Source organism: Entelurus aequoreus, linkage group LG08 (assembly GCF_033978785.1).
Source record: "Entelurus aequoreus isolate RoL-2023_Sb linkage group LG08, RoL_Eaeq_v1.1, whole genome shotgun sequence".
NCBI classification, from domain to species: domain Eukaryota; kingdom Metazoa; phylum Chordata; class Actinopteri; order Syngnathiformes; family Syngnathidae; genus Entelurus; species Entelurus aequoreus.
This window is the reverse complement of record NC_084738.1, coordinates 77,579,010-77,598,749: the sequence shown is the minus strand read 5'-3', so window position 1 is coordinate 77,598,749 and position 19,740 is coordinate 77,579,010. Positions and strand designations below refer to the sequence as shown.

Below are 19,740 nucleotides of genomic sequence, written 5' to 3'. Positions count from 1 at the left end.
CCATTTGTATGTTGTTCTTGTAAAATAGTGACATTTTTTTGAGTAAAATTATGACTTTTGTCATCATTTTGCAGAGCAAAATTCCGATTATCATTATAATATTGCTAACATTTTTAAGTTTCCTTATAAAATTGTGACTTTTGTCGAGTAAAATTTCAACTCTTTTCATAGAATTGCCAAAACGTTAAACTTTTTCTTGTAAAATTGCGACTGTTATTGAGTAAAATTCCAACTTTTATCATAATATTGCACAAATATTAGGTTTTTCTTAAAAAAATGTTGACCTATGTTGAGTAAAATGACGACTATTATTATAATACTGCCATAATTCTAAGATTTTCTTGTGAAATTGTGAACTTTTTCTTGTGAAATTCCAACTCATTTTTCCACAACAAGCTTTTTTATATTTGCATAGTATGTATATATTATTAATGTTGTAAATACACATCTTTATATATCTAGAAAGGCTGGTCCTAAAGAGGGAGGCATTTTTCGGAGGGCTCCAGAAGAAAGATAAATACAAGAATGTGTGTGTGTGTGTGTGTGTGTGTGTGTGTTGTTGTATTTCTAGCCTTCTTGAGACATGAAGAAGGACAAGTATCTTCCATATGAGGAGGTGTGAACAAGTGATGACATAAATCAACAACATTGCATCTAATAGACAATGTCTCATTTGCATTCCTCCCAAAAAAGAGGGATTTTTTTCAAAATTGACTGTGTGTCGCTTTTAAAAGTGCTCCCCCTCTGGTCAACATATGAAATTACAAGTTTGTGTAAGAAATTGAAAAAAAAAATAATAATAAAAAAAAAGAGTATATAAAGACATACTATAATAACTTAAAGTAAATAATGAAGATTAAAAAACAATTACAAACAAAAAAATTCTAAAATAAATAAATGAACTAAAAGCAGTCTTTTTCTCACAACGTGTCGACTTTTTTCTTATAAAATTGGGAACAATTTCTCATATTCTTTCTGTTTCTGTAATATTGCAATATTTTCTCGTAAAATCACGACTTTTTTATGTCAAATTATAACTTTTTTTAATGCAAAATGGTGACAGTTGTCATGTAAAATTCTGACTTTTATCACAATGTTGCCTTTTTTTGTTGTTCTTGTAAAATAGTGACATTTTTTTTAGTAAAATGATTACTTTTGTCATCATTTTGCAGAGCAAATTTCCGATTATTATTATAATATTGCTAACATTTTTAAGTTTCCTTATAAAATTGTGAGTTAAATTACAACTCTTTTCATAAAATTGCCAAAACGTTAAACTTTTTCTTGTAAAATTGCGACTGTTATTGAGTAAAATTCCAACTTTTATCATAATATTGCACAAATGTTCAGTTTTTCTTGTAAAATTTTGACCTGTGTTGAGTAAAATGACAACTTTTATTATAATACTGCCAAAATTCAAAGATTTTCTTGTGAAATTGTGAACTTTTTCTTGTGAAATTCCAACTCCTTTTTCACAACAAGCTTTTTTATATTTGCATAGTATGTATATATTATTAATGTTGTAAATACACATCTTTATATATCTAGAAAGGCTGGTCCTAAAGAGGGAGGCATTTTTCTCAGGTCTCCAGAAGAAAGAGAAATACAAGAATGTGTGTGTGTGTGTGTGTTCTTGTATTTCTAGCCTTCTTGAGACATGAAGTAGGAAAAGTATCTTCCATATGAGGAGGTGTGAACAAGTGATGACATAAATCAATAACATTGCATCTAATAGACAATGTCTCATTTGTGGTGACATCTATCAAAATGAGGGTGGTCCCAAAAAGGAGGGATTTATCACATTGACTGTGTGTCGCTTTTAAAAGTGCTCCCCCTCTGGCCAACATATGAAATAACAAGTGTGTGCGAAAAATTGAAATGCGCCCCCTTTGGCCAAAATTAATTGAAAAAACCCCAAAAACATATGTATATAGAGACATACTGTAATAACTTGAAGTAAATAATGAAGATTAAAAAACAATTACAAACAAAAAATAAAAAATAAAAAAAATGAACTAAAAGCAGTCTTTTTCTCACAACGTGTCGACTTTTTTCTTATAAAATTGGGAACAATTTCTCATATTCTTTCTGTTTCTGTAATATTGCAATATTTTCTCATAAAATCACAACTTTTTTATGTGAATTTATAACTATCTAATGCAAAATGGTGACATTTGTCACATAAAATTCTGACTTTTATCACAGTATTGCCATTTTTTTTGTTGTTCTTGTAAAACAGTGACATTTTTTTGAGTAAAATCATGACTTTTGTCATCATTTTGTCGAGCAAAATTCAGATTATTATTATTATTATAATATTGCCAACATTTTCAAAGTTTTGTCATAAAAGTGTGACTTTTGTCGAGTAAAATTATGACTCTCTTCATAAAATTGCCAAAATGTTAGGCTTTTCTTGTAAAATTGTGACTGTTATTGAGTAAAATTCCAACTTGTGTCATAAAATTGCACAAATGTTCAGTTTCTCTTGTAAAATTGTGACCTGCGTTGAGTAAAATGATGACTTTCATTATAACACTGCCAAAATTCAAAGTTTTTCTTGTGAAATTGTGACCTTTTTCTTGTGAAATTCCAACTCATTTTTCACAACAAGCTTTTTTATATTTGCATAGTATGTATATATTATTAATGTTGTAAATACACATCTTTATATATCTAGAAAGGCTGGTCCTAAAGAGGGAGGCATTTTTCGGAGGGCTCCAGAAGACAGAGAAATACAAGAATGTGTGTGTGTGTGTGTGTGTGTGTGTTCTTGTATTTCTAGCCTTCTTGAGACATGAAGAAGGACAAGTATCTTCCATATGAGGAGGTGTGAACAAGTGATGACATAAATCAATAACATTGCATCTAATAGACAATGTCTCATTTGCATCACTCCCAAAAAAGAGGGATTTTTTCAAAATTGACTGTGTGTCGCTTTTAAAAGTGCTCCCCCTCTGGTCAACATATGAAATAACAAGTGTGTGTAAGAAATTGAAATTAAAAAATACATAAATAAATATGTATATAGAGACATACTGTAATAACTTAAAGTAAATAATGAAGATTAAAAAACAATTGCAAACAAAAAAATTCAAAAATAAATAAATTAACTAAAAGCAGTCTTTTTTTACAATGTGTCGACTTTTTTCTTATAAAATTGGGAACAATTTCTCATATTCTTTCTGTTTCTGTAATATTGCAATATTTTCTCGTAAAATCACAACTTTTTTATGTCAAATTATAACTTTTTTTTTAATGCAAAATGGTGACAGTTGTCATGTAAAATTCTGACTTTTATCACAACGTTGCCATTTTTTTGTTGTTCTTGTAAAATAGTGAAATTTTTTTGAGTAAAATTATGACTTTTGTCATCATTTTGCAGAGCAAAATTCCGATTATTATTATAATATTGCTAACATTTTTAAGTTTCCTTATAAAATTGTGAGTTAAATTACAACTCTTTTCATAAAATTGCCGAAACGTTAAACTTTTTCTTGTAAAATTGCGACTGTTATTGAGTAAAATTCCAACTTTTATCATAATATTGCACAAATGTTCAGTTTTTCTTGTAAAATTTTGACCTGTGTTGAGTAAAATGACAACTTTTATTATAATACTGCCAAAATTCAAAGATTTTCTTGTGAAATTGTGACCTTTTTCTTGTGAAATTCCAACTCATTTTTCACAACAAGCTTTTTTATATTTGCATAGTATGTATATATTATTAATGTTGTAAATACACATCTTTATATATCTAGAAAGGCTGGTCCTAAAGAGGGAGGCATTTTTCTCAGGTCTCCAGAAGGTAACAAATACAAGAATTGTGTGTGTGTGTGTGTGTGTGTGTGTGTGTGTGTGTGTGTGTGTGTGTGTGTGTGTGTGTGTGTGTGTGTGTGTGTGTCTTAATGCACAATCCGTCCTCGGGGTGCAAATACTTACAAGCCACCTGCACTTCGGTGCGGCGCTGCAGGAGGGCTCCCACACGGTTCCTGACGATGCAGCGGTAGAAGCCGGCATGGGAGCGGTCCAGTGAGGGGATGAGATACCTGCGTCAGCACACACACACACACACACACACACACACACACACACACACACACACACACACACACACACACACACACACACACACACACGGAAAAAAATATATTTACTTGGGCTATCATATCATCTTACACCTATTTATGTTCCCCTAATCATCTTAAAGTGGATGGAGGTGAATCACTAGTGTGCAACGCCAAAGGTGGTGTATGTGCAAACACACACACACACACACACACATGCACACACACACACACGCACACACACACGCACACACACACACTTAAGACCATCTAAAAGATGAGCAAGGACGCAAAGGACAGCAGAGCTTAGCTGCTGTTTACTGCATTGATAATGATGCTCAAGGGGGTACAATAGTCAGCCCCGCCCCTCAAAACACACACCTGTGTTTAAATGTCACACACACAAAACACACACACACACAAACCCACGCACACAGTAGTCGACCTTGACTGTTGCAGCACCGCCTCTCTGCCATGTGGAGGCAGTGTAACGTTTCCTTTTCCCTAATTGCCAAAATAATGAAACTAGGCCTCGGACGTTTTGTTACGTCCTGTTATATTTTAGTGTTTCACGTGAAAACGTTTTGTGTTACCTAGCATGTTTCGTGATACATTGTTCCGTGTTACAGCGTTTCCTGTTAAGAGTTTCACGTTACGTCGTTTCGTGTTAAGTTGAATCGAGAATTGTTTCTGAATCGAATCGTCACCGAATCGGATCGAATTGTTTGGTGCCCAGAGATTCGTAGTTAACAGTGACCTTGACTGTTGCAGTACTGCCTCCCTGCCACGTGGAGGTGTGTAACATGTTTTTGCCGTCACATAAAGGAGTCAATGAAAACCACCCATCGGGAGCCAAATCTGCATTCTTTCTCATCTCGATTTTAAATCGATTAATCATTTTCAAAAAACAATATGTAAAAAAATATATAAAGACAAAACATATTTTTTTCTTTTAAGCATATATTTTTAAAAATACATTTTCATACAATCAGAATAATCTTTTCTAACCCGTAACCTGTTTTGAAAAAGTTTCATTATAATCATCATGCTAGATGATATATTGCGAAAATTAGTTTGAATCCAGAATCGAGTTAATTCGAAAATGGTTTCTGAATTGAATCATTACCGAATCGGATTGTTTGTTGTCCAGAGATTCGCACCCCTCATGGTTAAAAGTAACCTTGACTGTTGCAGTACTGCCTCCCTGCCATGTGGAGGTGTGTAACATGTTTTTGCCGTCACATAAAGGAGTCAATGAAAACCACCCATCAGGAGCCAAATCGCCATTCTTTTTCATCTCGATTTTAAATCGATTCATAATTTTCAAAAAACTATATGTAAAAAATTTTTTAAAGACAACATTTATGTTTTTTATTTATAAGAACACATTAAAAAATGTTTTTTTCATGCAATCAGAATAAGCTTTTCTAACCCGTAACCTGTTTTGAAAAAGTTTAGATGATACATTGCGACAATTAGTTTGAATCCAGAATTGAGTTAATTCGAAAATTGTATCTGAATCGAATCGTCAACAAATCGGATCGAATTGTTTGGTGCCCAGAGATTCGTAGTTACCAGTGACCTTGACTGTTGCAGTACTGCCTCCCTGCCATGTGGAGGTGTGTAACATGTTTTTGCCGTCACATAAAGGAGTCAATGAAAACCACCCATCGGGAGCCAAATCGCCATTCTTTTTCATCTCGATTTTAAATCGATTAATCATTTTCAAAAAAATCGTGGGAAAAAATCGATTCGAATTCGAATCGCGATTCTCATTTTGTGCGATTCAGGATCGATTCTCATTTTTAAAAAAATCGATTTTTATTTTTTGTATTATTTATATATATATATATATATATATATATATATATATATATATATATATATATTATATATATATATATATATATATATATATATATATATATATGTATATATATATATATATATATATATTTTTTTTTTTTTAATTAATCAATCCAACAAAACAATACACACATAATCACTGCTATGTTGAAATTGATACTAATATTGATACTGTTGTTGATAATATTCATTTTTGTCTCACTACTTTTAGATTGTTCCGTGTCATGTTTGTGTGTCCTCAATTGCTCTGTTTATTGCTATTCTGAATGTTGCTGGGTCGGGTTTTGTTGTGAAATTGTATTGCATTATTATGGTATTGTTGTGTATTGTTTTCATTTAAAAAAAAAAAAGAAAAAAAAAAAAAAAAGTTTTTGAATCGAGAATCGTCTTGAACTGAAAAAAAAAAATCGATTCTGAATCGAACCGTGACCCCAAAGAATCGATTTTGAATCGAATCGTGGGACACCCAAAGATTCACAGCCCTAATTTTCATGCAATCAGAATAAGCTTTTCTAACCCGTAACCTGTTTTGAAAAAGTTTCATTATAATCCTCATGCTAGATGAAATATTGAGAAAATTAGTTTGAATCCAGAATCGAGTTAATTAGAAAATGGTTTCTGAATCGAATCGTCAACGAATCGGATCGAATTGTTTGTTGTCAAGAGATTCGCAGCCGTCGTAGTTAACAGTGACCTTGACTGTTGCAGTACTGCCTCCCTGCCATGTGGAGGTGTGTAACATGTTTTTGCCGTAACATAAAGTAGTCAATGAAAACCACCCATCGGGAGCCAAATCTGCATTCTTTTTTATCTCGATTTTAAATCGATTCATCATTTTCAAAAATTAATATGTAAAAAATATATATATATAAAGACAATATATGTTTTTTTCTTATAAGAAAACATATTTTAAAATAAATGTTCATGCAATATCAATAAGCTTTTCTAACCCGTAACCTGTTTTGAAAAAGTTTCGATGATATATTGCGAAAATTAGTTTGGATCCAGAATCGAGTTAATTCGAAAATTGTTTCTGAATCGAATCGTCACCGAATCGGATCGAATTGTTTTGTGCCCACAGATTCGTAGTTACCAGTGACCTTGACTGTTGCAGTACTGCCTCCCTGCCATGTGGAGGTGTGTAACATGTTTTTGCCGTCACATAAAGTAGTCAATAAAAACCACCCATCGGGAGCCAAATCGCCATTCTTTTTCATCTCGATTTTAAATCGATTCATAATTTTCATAAAACTACATGTGAAAAAAAATATAAAGACAACATTTATGTTTTTTTCTTATAAGAATACATTTAAAAAAATTTTTTTTTCATGCAATCAGAATAAGCTTTTCTAACCCGTAACCTGTTTTGAAAAAGTTTAGATGATATATTGCGAAAATTAGTTTGAATCCAGAATCGAGTTAATTCGAAAATTGTCTCTGGATCGAATCGTCAACGAATCGGATCGAATTGTTTGGTGCCCAGAGATTCGTAGTTAACAGTGACCTTGACTGTTGCAGTACTGCCTCCCTGCCATGTGGAGGTGTGTAACATGTTTTTGCCGTCACATAAAGTAAATAAAAACCACCCATCGGGAGCCAAATCGCCATTCTTTTTCATCTCGATTTTAAATCGATTCATAATTTTCAAAAAACGATATGAAAAAAATATATACAAAGATAATATATGTTTTTTTTTTATAAGAATACGTTTTTAAAAATACATTTTCATGCAATCAGAATAAGCTTTTCTAACCCGTAACCTGTTTTGAAAAAGTTTCATTATAATCCTCATGCTAGATGAAATATTGCGAAAATTAGTTTTAATCCAGAATCGAGTTAAATCGAGAATTGTTTCTGAATCGAATCGTCACCGAATCGGATCGAATTGTTTGGTACCCAGAGATTCGTAGTTAACAGTGACCTTGACTGTTGCAGTACTGCCTCCCTGCCATGTGGAGGTGTGTAACATGTTTTTGCCGTCACATAATTGCAGAAAGAGTAGTCAATGAAAACCACCCATCGGGAGCAAAATCTCCATTCTTTTTCATCTCGATTCGAAATCGATTAATCATTTTCAAAAAACAATATAAAAGAAAAAAAAAAAACATTTTTTATAAGAATAATTTGAAAAAAAAAAACATTTTCATGCAATCAGAATAATCTTTTCTAACCCGTAACCTGTTTTGAAAAAGTTTCATTATAATCCTCATGCTAGATGATATATTGCGAAAATTAGTTTTAATCCAGAATCGAGTTAATTTGAAAATTGTTTCTGAATCGAATCGTCAACGAATCGGATCGAATTGTTTGGTGCCCAGAGATTCGTAGTTAAAAGTAACCTTGACTGTTGCAGTACTGCCTCCCTGCCATGTGGAGGTGTGTAACATGTTTTTGCCGTCACATAAAAGAGTCAATGAAAATCACCCATCGGGAGCCAAATCTGCATTCTTTTTCATCTCGATTTTAAATCGATTCATCATTTTCAAAAAAATATATGTGAAAAAAAATATAAAGACAACATATATGTTTTTTTCTTATAAGAATACATTTTTAAAAATTCATTTTCATGCAATCAGAATAAGCTTTTCCAACCCGTAACCTGTTTTGAAAAAGTTTAGATGATACATTGCGAAAATTAGTTTGAATCCAGAATCGAGTTAATTAGAAAATTGTTTCTGAATCGAATCGTCAACGAATAGGATCGAATTGTTTGGTGCCCAGAGATTCGTAGTTAACAGTGACCTTGACTGTTGCAGTACTGCCTCCCTGCCATGTGGAGGTGTGTAACATGTTTTTGCCGTCACATAATTGCAGAGAGAGTAGTCAATGAAAACCACCCATCGGGAGCAAAATCTCCATTTTCTTTCATCTCGATTCGAAATCGATTAATCATTTTCAAAAAACAATATAAAAGAAAAAAAATAAACATTTTTTTAGAAGAATAATTTGAAAAAAAAAACATTTTCATACAATCACAATAATCTTTTCTAACCCGTAACCTGTTTTGAAAAAGTTTCATTATAATCCTCATGCTAGATGAAATATTGCGAAAATTAGTTTGAATCCAGAATCGAGTTAATTCGAAAATTGCTTCTGAATCGAATCGTCAACGAATCGGATCGAATTGTTTTGTGCCCAGATATTCGTAGTTAACAGTGACCTTGACTGTTGCAGTACTGCCTCCCTGCCATGAGGAGGTGTGTAACATGTTTTTGCCGTCACATAATTGCAGAAAGAGTAGTCAAAGAAAACCACCCATCGGGAGCAAAATCTCCATTTTTTTTCATCTCGATTCGAAATCGATTAATCATTTTCAAAAAACGATATAAAATAAAAAAAATAAAAACATTTTTATAAGAATAATTTGAAAAAAAAAACCTTTTCATGCAATCAGAATAAGCTTTTCTAACCCGAAACCTGTTTTGAAAAAGTTTCATTATAATCTTCATGCTAGATGAAATATTGCGAAAATTAGTTTGAATCCAGAATCGAGTTAATTCGAAAATTGCTTCTGAATCGAATCGTCAACGAATCGGATCGAATTGTTTTGTGCCCAGATATTCGTAGTTAACAGTGACCTTGACTGTTGCAGTACTGCCTCCCTGCCATGTGGAGGTGTGTAACATGTTTTTGCCGTCACATAATTGCAGAAAGAGTAGTCAATGAAAACCACCCATCGGGAGCAAAATCTCCATTTTCTTTCATCTCGATTCGAAATCGATTAATCATTTTCAAAAAACAATATAAAAGAAAAAAAATAAACATTTTTTTATAAGAATAATTTGAAAAAAAATAAATTTTCATGCAATCAGAATAAGCTTTTCTAACCCGTAACCTGTTTTGAAAAAGTTTCATTATAATCATCATGCTAGATGACGTATTGCGAAAATTAGTTTGAATCCAGAATCGAGTTGATTTGGAAATTGTTTCTGGATCAAATCGTCAACGAATCGGATCGAATTGTTTGGTGCCCAGAGATTTGTAGTTAACAGTGACCTTGACTGTTGCAGTACTGCCTCCCTGCCATGTGGAGGTGTGTAACATGTTTTTGCCGTCACATAAAGGAGTCAATGAAAATCACCCATCGGAAGACCAATCGCATTCATTTAAAAAGTGTCCATCATTAGTATGCGTTCATGCAGATCCACGGCAGTAATCAATACGTCTTTGACTTTCTTACATGTCTAATACAGCAGAACGCGGCGCCGCCAGGGGATAAGACCAGCCGCGTAAAGGTTGCGGCGTCTCACTTATTTAGGCAATTAATTAGAGGGAAGCAGGCGTCAAACTTCTTAAATTGCTAATGGAGTGTGGCGCAGCTGGATAAACGGAGCGGCCGGCTGTTTGGAGGTCAGGCGAGGCGGTCGGAGGGCGGCGGGTTTGCTGACGGCGTAAACACGGCGGATTAGGCTCCGGGCGAGGCGCACCGGTTTAATTGGGAGGCGGCCTAGCGCAACACATTTTGTCTTGAAGGAAAGAGAGAAAAAAAAAACAACAAAAAAAAAAAGTGAGAAGTTGTGCTGTGGGAGGTGAAAGAGTCGCCACTCCGGAACGCGCTCGCCGTCTTCCCACGTTGCAGCGGCGCGTCTGTCCGATATCCCCTCCGGCGGCAGTCGGTGCACGCCAATTGATTCTCTTTGCATTGATAAAAAGTGCGGAGGAGCAATTAAAAGTTAGCTAACGAGCCGGGAGGTTGACATCGTGGATGACTTACACCAGGGGTGTCAAACGTAAGGCCCGTGGGCCGGATCAGGCCCGTGAACAGGTTTTATCCGGCCCGCGGGATGAGTTTACTAAGTATAAAAATGAGCCGAAATTTTTGAATGAAAGAAACTGCTGTTTTAATTGTGTCCACTAGATGTCACAATAGCAATTATTTGTGTCTTTCTAGATTATGCTACATATGTAAAAAAAAATAAAAAAATATACCACACGATGTAAGCAAACTACATAAATAACATCCTGTAATTTGATTTTTATATATTTTTATAATAATAATAATAATAATAATAGATTTTATTTGTAAAAAGCACTTTACATTGAGTAAACAACCTCAAAGTGCTACAGTGTATTAAAAAAATAAAATAAAATAAATAAATAAATTAGAAAAAATAAAAAGATAATAAAAAATAAAATAAAAACTAGAACAGCCAAATAGCTAAAACTAGTATGCATATATCTAAAAAAAAAAAAAAGGCTTTTTTAAAAAGAAGGGTTTTAAGCCTTTTTTAAAAGCATCCACAGTCTGTGGTGCCCTCAGGTGGTCAGGGAGAGCGTTCCACAGACTGGGAGCAGCGGAGCAGAAAGCCCGGTCTCCCATTGTTCACTGAAGTTGTCTTTATTTTTAAGTTATCGTGCCGTGATTTCACCAGTCCGGCCCACTTGGGAGTAGATTTTTCTCCATGTGGCCCCCCATCTAAAATGAGTTTGACACCCCTGACTTACACGGTGACGAGGAAAGTGTTCACCTGCCATCTTTCTCCCACCGCGTGAAGAAATGTGGGCGTTTACTTCATCGCCAAGCAAAAACAAACACAAATATGTCGTATTGATTTCAATATCCAACAAGCTATCACAAACTATGATGAGGTTCTTATTATTACAGAAGCCAAAAGCAGTGAAGTTGTCGCCTTGTCCTAAAAAAAATGGTAAATAAAAAGAGAATACAACAAATTAGGGGTGTCCGATAAATCGGCCTGCCGATATTATCGGCCGATAAATGCGTTAAAATGTAATTTCGGAAATTATCGGTATCGGTTTTTTCATTATCTGTATCGTTTTTTTTGTTTTGTTTGTTTTTTGTTTAATTAAATCAACATAAAAAACACAAGATACACTTACAATTAGTGCACCAACCCAAAAAACCTCCCTCCCCCATTTCTTTCTGTTATTAATATTCTGCTTCCTACATTATATATCAATATATATCAATACAGTCTGCAAGGGATACAGTCCGTAAGCACACATGATTGTGCGTGCTGCTGCTCCACTAATAGTACTAACCTTTAACACTTAATTTTACTCATTTTCATTCATTACTAGTTTCTATGTAACTGTTTTTATATTGTTTTACTTTATTTTTTATTCAAGAAAATGTTTTTAATTTAGTTATCTTATTTTATTATTATTTTTAAAAAGTACAAGCGTGCCTCATGTTACATTTGGTGTTACGACATTTGGTGTTACGACGTTTGGTTTTACGGTGTTACATGTTATGCCGTTTGGTGTTACGGTGTTACATGTTATTCCGTTTGGTGTTACATTTACTGTTATGAAATGTATTGGTACATCATCTTGAGTTACGTTGTTTAAATGTTACAACGTTTAGTGTTACGGCCTTTGGTGTTACGCCTTTTTGTGTTACGATGCTTGGTGTTACCACCTTTAGTGTTACGGTGTTTAGTGTTACGCCTTTTGGTGTTACGATGCTTGGTGTTACCACCTTTAGTGTTACGGTGTTTAGTGTTACGCCATTTGGTGTTACAACGTTTAGTGTTACGGCCTTTGGTGTTACGCCTTTTGGTGTTACAATGTTACCACCTTTAGTGTTACGGTGTTTAGTGTTACGCCGTTTGGTGTTACGACATTTTGTGTTATTGCCGCCCGAGCAAATCAGATGCAGTTGTTCTGACGTGGGGGGGTGTTTACATGCGTACCTCATGTTACATTTGGTGTTACGACGTTTGGTGTTACATGTTATGCCGTTTGGTGTTACATTTACTGTTGTGAAATGTCTTGGTACATCATTTTGAGTTGCGTTGTTTCAATGTTACAACGTTTAGTGTTACGGCCTTTGGTGTTAGGCCTTTTGGTGTTACAATGCTTGGTGTTACCACCTCTAGTGTTACGGTGTTTAGTGTTACGCCGTTTGGTGTTACGACATTTCGTGTTACAACATTTTGTGTAACGACATTTTGTGTTATTGCCCCCCGAGCAAATCATCTGCAGTTGTTCTGATGTGGGGGTGGGGGTTGGTGGGGGGGGGGGGGGGTTTACAAGCGTGCCTCATGTTACATTTGGTGTTACAACATTTGGTGTTACGACATTTGGTGTTACGACGTTTGGTGTTACGGTGTTACATGTTATGCCGTTTGGTGTTACGGTGTTACATGTTATGCCGTTTGGTGTTACGGTGTTACATGTTATTCCGTTTGGTGTCACGGTGTTACATGTTATGCCGTTTGGTGTTACATTTACTGTTATGAAATGTATTGTTACATCATCTTGAGTTACGTTGTTTAAATGTTACAACGTTTAGTGTTACGGCCTTTGGTGTTACGCCTTTTGGTGTTACGCCTTTTGGTGTTACGATGCTTGGTGTTACCACCTTTAGTGTTACGGTGTTTAGTGTTACGCCTTTTGGTGTTACGATGCTTGGTGTTACCACCTTTAGTGTTACGGTGTTTAGTGTTACGCCGTTTGGTGTTGCAACGTTTAGTGTTACGGCCTTTGGTGTTACGCCTTTTGGTGTTACAATGTTACCACCTTTAGTGTTACGGTGTTTAGTGTTACGGTGTTTAGTGTTACGCCGTTTGGTGTTACGACATTTTGTGTTATTGCCGCCCAAGCAAATCACCTGCAGTTGTTCTGACGTGGGGGGGTGTTTACATGCGTACCTCATGTTACATTTGGTGTTACGACGTTTGGTGTTACGGTGTTACATGTTATGCCGTTTGGTGTTACATTTACTGTTGTGAAATGTCTTGGTACATCATTTTGAGTCGCGTTGTTTCAATGTTACAACGTTTAGTGTTACGGCCTTTGGTGTTAGGCCTTTTGGTGTTACAATGCTTGGTGTTACCACCTCTAGTGTTACGGTGTTTAGTGTTACGCCTTTTCGTGTTACGACATTTCGTGTTACAACATTTTGTGTAACGACATTTTGTGTTATTGCCCCCCGAGCAAATCATCTGCAGTTGTTCTGATGAGGGGGGGGGGGGGGTGTTTACAAGCGTGCCTCATGTTACATTTGGTGTTACGACATTTGGTGTTACGACATTTGGTGTTACGACGTTTGGTGTTACGGTGTTACATGTTATGCCGTTTGGTGTTACGGTGTTACATGTTATGCCGTTTGGTGTTACGGTGTTACATGTTATTCCGTTTGGTGTCACGGTGTTACATGTTATGCCGTTTGGTGTTACATTTACTGTTATGAAATGTATTGTTACATCATCTTGAGTTACGTTGTTTAAATGTTACAACGTTTAGTGTTACGGCCTTTGGTGTTACGCCTTTTGGTGTTACGCCTTTTGGTGTTACGATGCTTGGTGTTACCACCTTTAGTGTTACGGTGTTTAGTGTTACGCCTTTTGGTGTTACGATGCTTGGTGTTACCACCTTTAGTGTTACGGTGTTTAGTGTTACGCCGTTTGGTGTTGCAACGTTTAGTGTTACGGCCTTTGGTGTTACGCCTTTTGGTGTTACAATGTTACCACCTTTAGTGTTACGGTGTTTAGTGTTACGGTGTTTAGTGTTACGCCGTTTGGTGTTACGACATTTTGTGTTATTGCCGCCCGAGCAAATCACCTGCAGTTGTTCTGACGTGGGGGGGTGTTTACATGCGTACCTCATGTTACATTTGGTGTTACGACGTTTGGTGTTACGGTGTTACATGTTATGCCGTTTGGTGTTACATTTACTGTTGTGAAATGTCTTGGTACATCATTTTGAGTCGCGTTGTTTCAATGTTACAACGTTTAGTGTTACGGCCTTTGGTGTTAGGCCTTTTGGTGTTACAATGCTTGGTGTTACCACCTCTAGTGTTACGGTGTTTAGTGTTACGCCTTTTCGTGTTACGACATTTCGTGTTACAACATTTTGTGTAACGACATTTTGTGTTATTGCCCCCCGAGCAAATCATCTGCAGTTGTTCTGATGAGGGGGGGGGGGGGGGGGGGGGGGGTGTTTACAAGCGTGCCTCATGTTACATTTGGTGTTACGACATTTGGTGTTACGAAATTTGGTGTTACGACGTTTGGTGTTACGGTGTTACATGTTATGCCGTTTGGTGTTACATTTACTGTTATGAAATGTATTGGTACATCATCTTGAGTTACGTTGTTTAAATGTTACGACGTTTAGTTTTACGGCCTTTGGTGTTACGCCTTTTGGTGTTACGCCTTTTGGTGTTACGATGCTTGGTGTTACCACCTCTAGTGTTACGGTGTTTAGTGTTACGCCGTTTGGTGTTACGACATTTGGTGTTACAACGTTTGATGTTACGACGTTCCGGCTAAGGACATTTTGTGGTATATTTTGTGTTACGCCGTTTCCCGTTATGACGTTGCGCGTTATGACGTTTCGGGTTAAGGCGTTCCGTGCTCACGCCGTGATCACTACGAAGGACGACGATGCCATCTTCGAACACGTCAGAGGATCTAAATGGAAAGTAGTCTCGTTATTAACACGTCCTCCTCACAAAAAGCCAGCCTCTTCTTTCCTCGCCCTTCCGGTCCGACACTAAAACTGAGCTCACTTCGCTGCCATAGGAGCAGAACTCGGAGGACCCGGGCGTAATTGTGTTTTTTAAATTGCCCCCGGGCCGGACTTTGGACCAGCCTGACGTCCAGGAAGTAAAAAGTGAAGAAGTGCCAGGCGAGAGGATGGAAATAGACAAGTGGTCAGCGACACTCGAAACGCCTCTTCTCGCTCTCTTCCGCTTTGTCCCTCATAGCGAATACCATTAACCTTTGGCGAGCGGCGGCATCAGCGGGCTGGCGGGAGGCAAGGTGGACGTAGGGGGATGGAGGAGGGGGGGGGGGGGGTATGGTCAGCGGGAGATGGCGGCGTTGGACAACGATTGATTGATGTTGCTGAGTTCAGCACACCCCGTCAGACCACCTTTAATTAGCCCCACTCAGAAGGAATGATTAGGAGGAAGGCGCGATGGAAAGATGGAGGCCAGGTGGGCGGGGGGTGGATCATTGGTGTGGTTGCTAGATTGCTACGACCGGGACCGGACAACAATGATTTTCCCTCATAATGGCCATTATAGAGAATAATTATACTCTACACCTTTGGCACTTAAAAAGCTATTTCTTGCAATAGGAAACAATACAAATTATGATATGGGTCGGGTTTTTTTCCCCCCCTAGGGCTTCCTTCCTCTAAGGCAGAGTTTTTCAACCACGGTGAGATACAGTCTGGTGTGCCGTGGGAGATGATCTAATTTCACCTATTTGGGTTAAACATATTTTTTGCAAACCAGTAATTACAGTCTGCAAATGATGTGTTGTTGTTGAGTGTCGGTGCTGTCTAGAGCTCGGCAGAGTGACCGTGTAATACTCTTCCATATCAGTAGGTGGCAGCCGGTAGCTAATTGTTTTGTAGATGTCGGAAACAGCGGGAGGTAAAAAGGTGTCTAATGCTTAAGCCAAAAATAAACAAAAGGTGAGTGCCCCTAAGAAAAGTAATTGAAGCTTAGGGAAGGCTATGCAGAACGAAACTAAAACTGAACCGGCTGCAAAGTAAACAAAAACGGAATGCTGGACGACAGCAAAGACTTACCGTGGAGCAAAGACGGCGTCCACAATGTACATCCGAACATGACATGACAATCAACAATGTCCCCACTAAGAAGGATTAAAACAACTAAAATATTGTTGAATGGCTACAAAGTGAACAAAAACAGAATACTGGACGACAGCAAAGACTTACTGTGGAGCAAAGACGGCGTCCACAATGTACATCCGAACATGACATGACAATCAACAATGTCCCCACTAAGAAGGATTAAAACAACTAAAATATTGTTGAATGGCTACAAAGTGAACAAAAACAGAATGCTGGACGACAGCAAAGACTTACCGTGGAGCAAAGACGGCGTCCACAAAGTACATCCGAACGTGACATGACAATCAACAATGTCCCCACAAAGAAGGATTAAAAACAACTAAAATATTCTTGATTGGCTACAAAGTGAACAAAAACAGAATGCTGGACGACAGCAAAGACTTACTGTGGAGCAAAGACGGCGTCCACAAAGTACATCCGAACATGACATGACAATCAACAATGTCCACACAAAGAAGGATTAAAAACAACTAAAATAGTCTTGATTGGCTACAAAGTGAACAAAAACAGAATGCCGGACGACAGCAAAGACTTACAGTGGAGCAAAGACGGCGTCCACAAAGTACATCCGAACATGACATGACAATCAACAATGTCCACACAAAGAAGGATTTAAAAACAACTAAAATATTCTTGATTGGCTACAAAGTAAACAAAAACAGAATACTGGACGACAGCAAAAACTTACTGTGGAGCAAAGACGGCGTCCACAAAGTACATCCGAACGTGACATGACAATCAACAATGTCCACCCAAAGAAGGATTTAAAAACAACTAAAATATTCTTGATTGGCTACAAAGTCAACAAAAACAGAATGCTGGACGACAGCAAAGACTTACTGTGGAGCAAAGACGGTGTCCACAAAGTACATCCGAACATGACATGACAATCAACAATGTCCACACAAAGAAGGATGAAAACCACTAAAATATTCTTGATTGCTAAAACAAAGTAGATGCGGGAAATATCGCTCAAAGGAAGACATGAAACTGCTACAGGAAAATACCAAAAAAAGAGAAAAAGTCACCAAAATAAGAGCACAAGACAAGAACTAAAACTGTACACACAAGAAAACAGCAAAAAAGTCCAAATAAGTCAGGGTGTGATGTGACAGGGGGTGACAGTACACCTACTTTGAGACAAGAGCTACAGTGATGCATGCTAGGTTATGCTTTCAAGTCATACCCAACAATTGCGACAACGACTTTTTACTGTCAACTGAGTTTTGTTTTTAATGATGTCTGCTGGTGGTGTGCCTCCACATTTTGTCGACACAAAAAATGTGCCTTGGCTCCAAAAAGGTAAAAAACACTCCTCTAAGGATGGAATAAAGGAAGCTGACTCACTGAGTTGTGGCCCCTACAGTAGGATTAGTGTTAATAATACCATCGTTCGTACTTTTCAAACTATTCAGCATAATTAGAGCCCTCAAAACATGAAATAGTCACCTTCATGCTGGTTCCACCCAATAAAGTGTGTTCTACTGTAGATTACAGTACTCACCGGTTCCAGTCCTCGTTCACCCGGCCACTGCAACTCCACCACTGAACCGTTTCAACATCCACACACTCCTCTCATCCTGGACATTCAAGCCAGCATATTTCCCGAATCCGAAATTTTTTTGGATTACCCAGAATTACCAGGAATTGCCCCCCGCACCCCGTTGAAAATGAACGGGCACTATACAAACCTCTTCATATCCCAAACCGTTTCAACATCCACACACTCCACTCAACCAGCATGTTTCCCGGTTCTTCAAAATGATCTGATTACCCGGAATGACCAGGAGTTCCTCCCAACACCCATTGGAAATGAATGGGCAATATACAAACCCCAAAAGCAGTGAAGTTGTCACGTTGTGTAAATGGTAAATAAAAAGAGAATACAACAAATCCTTTTCAACTTATATTCAATTGAATAGACTGCAAAGACAAGATATTTAACGTTCCAACTGTTAAACTGTTATTGTTTTGCAAATATTAGCTCATTCGGAAATTGATGCCTGCAACGGCTAATTGGGAACGGGTGGGTGCCATGATTGGGTATAAAAGCAGCTTCCATGAAATGCACAGTCGTTCACAAACAAGGACGGGGGTGAGGGTCACCACTTTGTCAACAAATGCCTGAGCAAATTGTTTAAGAACAACATTTATCAACCAAGCTATTGTAAGGAATTTAGGGATTTCACCATCTACGCTCCGTAATATCATCAAAAGGTTCGGAGAATCTGGAGAAATCACTGCACGTGACATTGAATGCCCGTGACCTTGGATCTCTCAGGTGGCACTGCGTCAAAAAGCCACACCAGTGTGTAAAGGATATCACCACATGGGCTCAGGAACACTCCAGAAAACCACCGTCGGTAACCACAGTTGGTCGCTACATCTGTAAGTGCAAGTTAAAACTCTAATATGAGTCCGCCCACTAGGCCACCATTTCTAGTCCCCCCCCTCCCACCCCTTGGTTTTAGTTGTATTTTTCAATTTGTCGCACTTTCATTATTTTTATTCTGCAAATTATTATATATATTTTTTTAAACTCTTTTTTATTCGACCCCTTTTACCGTATTGCATTTGCACTATCTTGTTTAGCACATTCATTGTGTATGTTCTTTCTTTGTTTTTTTGTTTTGTTTTGTTTTGCTTAGTTGTTTTTTTTTTTTTGCTTTTTGCTTTTTTTAACCTGTAAAGCACTTTGGTTCAATTTAAAAGTTGTTGAAAACGTGCTATATAAATAAAGTTGACTTGACTTGACTTGACTTGACTTGACTTGACTTGACTACTATGCAAAGCGAAAGCCATTTATCAACAACACCCAGAAACGCCGGCCGGCTTCGCTGGGCCCGAGCTCATCTAAGTTGGACTGATGCAAAGTGGAAAAGTGTTCTGTGGTCTGACGAGTCCACATTTCAAATTGTTTTTGGAAACTGTGGACGTCGTGTCCTCCGGACCAAAGAGGAAAAGAACCATCCGGATTGTTCTAGGCGCAAAGTGTAAAAGGCAGCATGTGTGATGGTATGGGGGTGTATTAGTGCCCAAGACATGGGTAACTTACACATCTGTGAAGGCACCATTAATGCTGAAAGGTACATACAGGTGTTGGAGCAACATATGTTGCCATCCAAGCAACGTTATCATGGACGCCCCTGCTTATTTCAGCAAGACAATGCCAAGCCACGTGTTACAACAGCGTGGCTTCATAGTAAAAGAGTGCGGGTACTAGACTGGCCTGCCT

At 37.3% G+C, this 19,740-nt stretch overlaps 1 pseudogene; it reads right to left on the bottom strand.

Moving 5' to 3' along the window:
- Window positions 1–19,740, bottom strand: part of LOC133656314 (protein sidekick-2-like) — a 1,293,862-nt pseudogene that overhangs the window by 189,567 nt on the left and 1,084,555 nt on the right.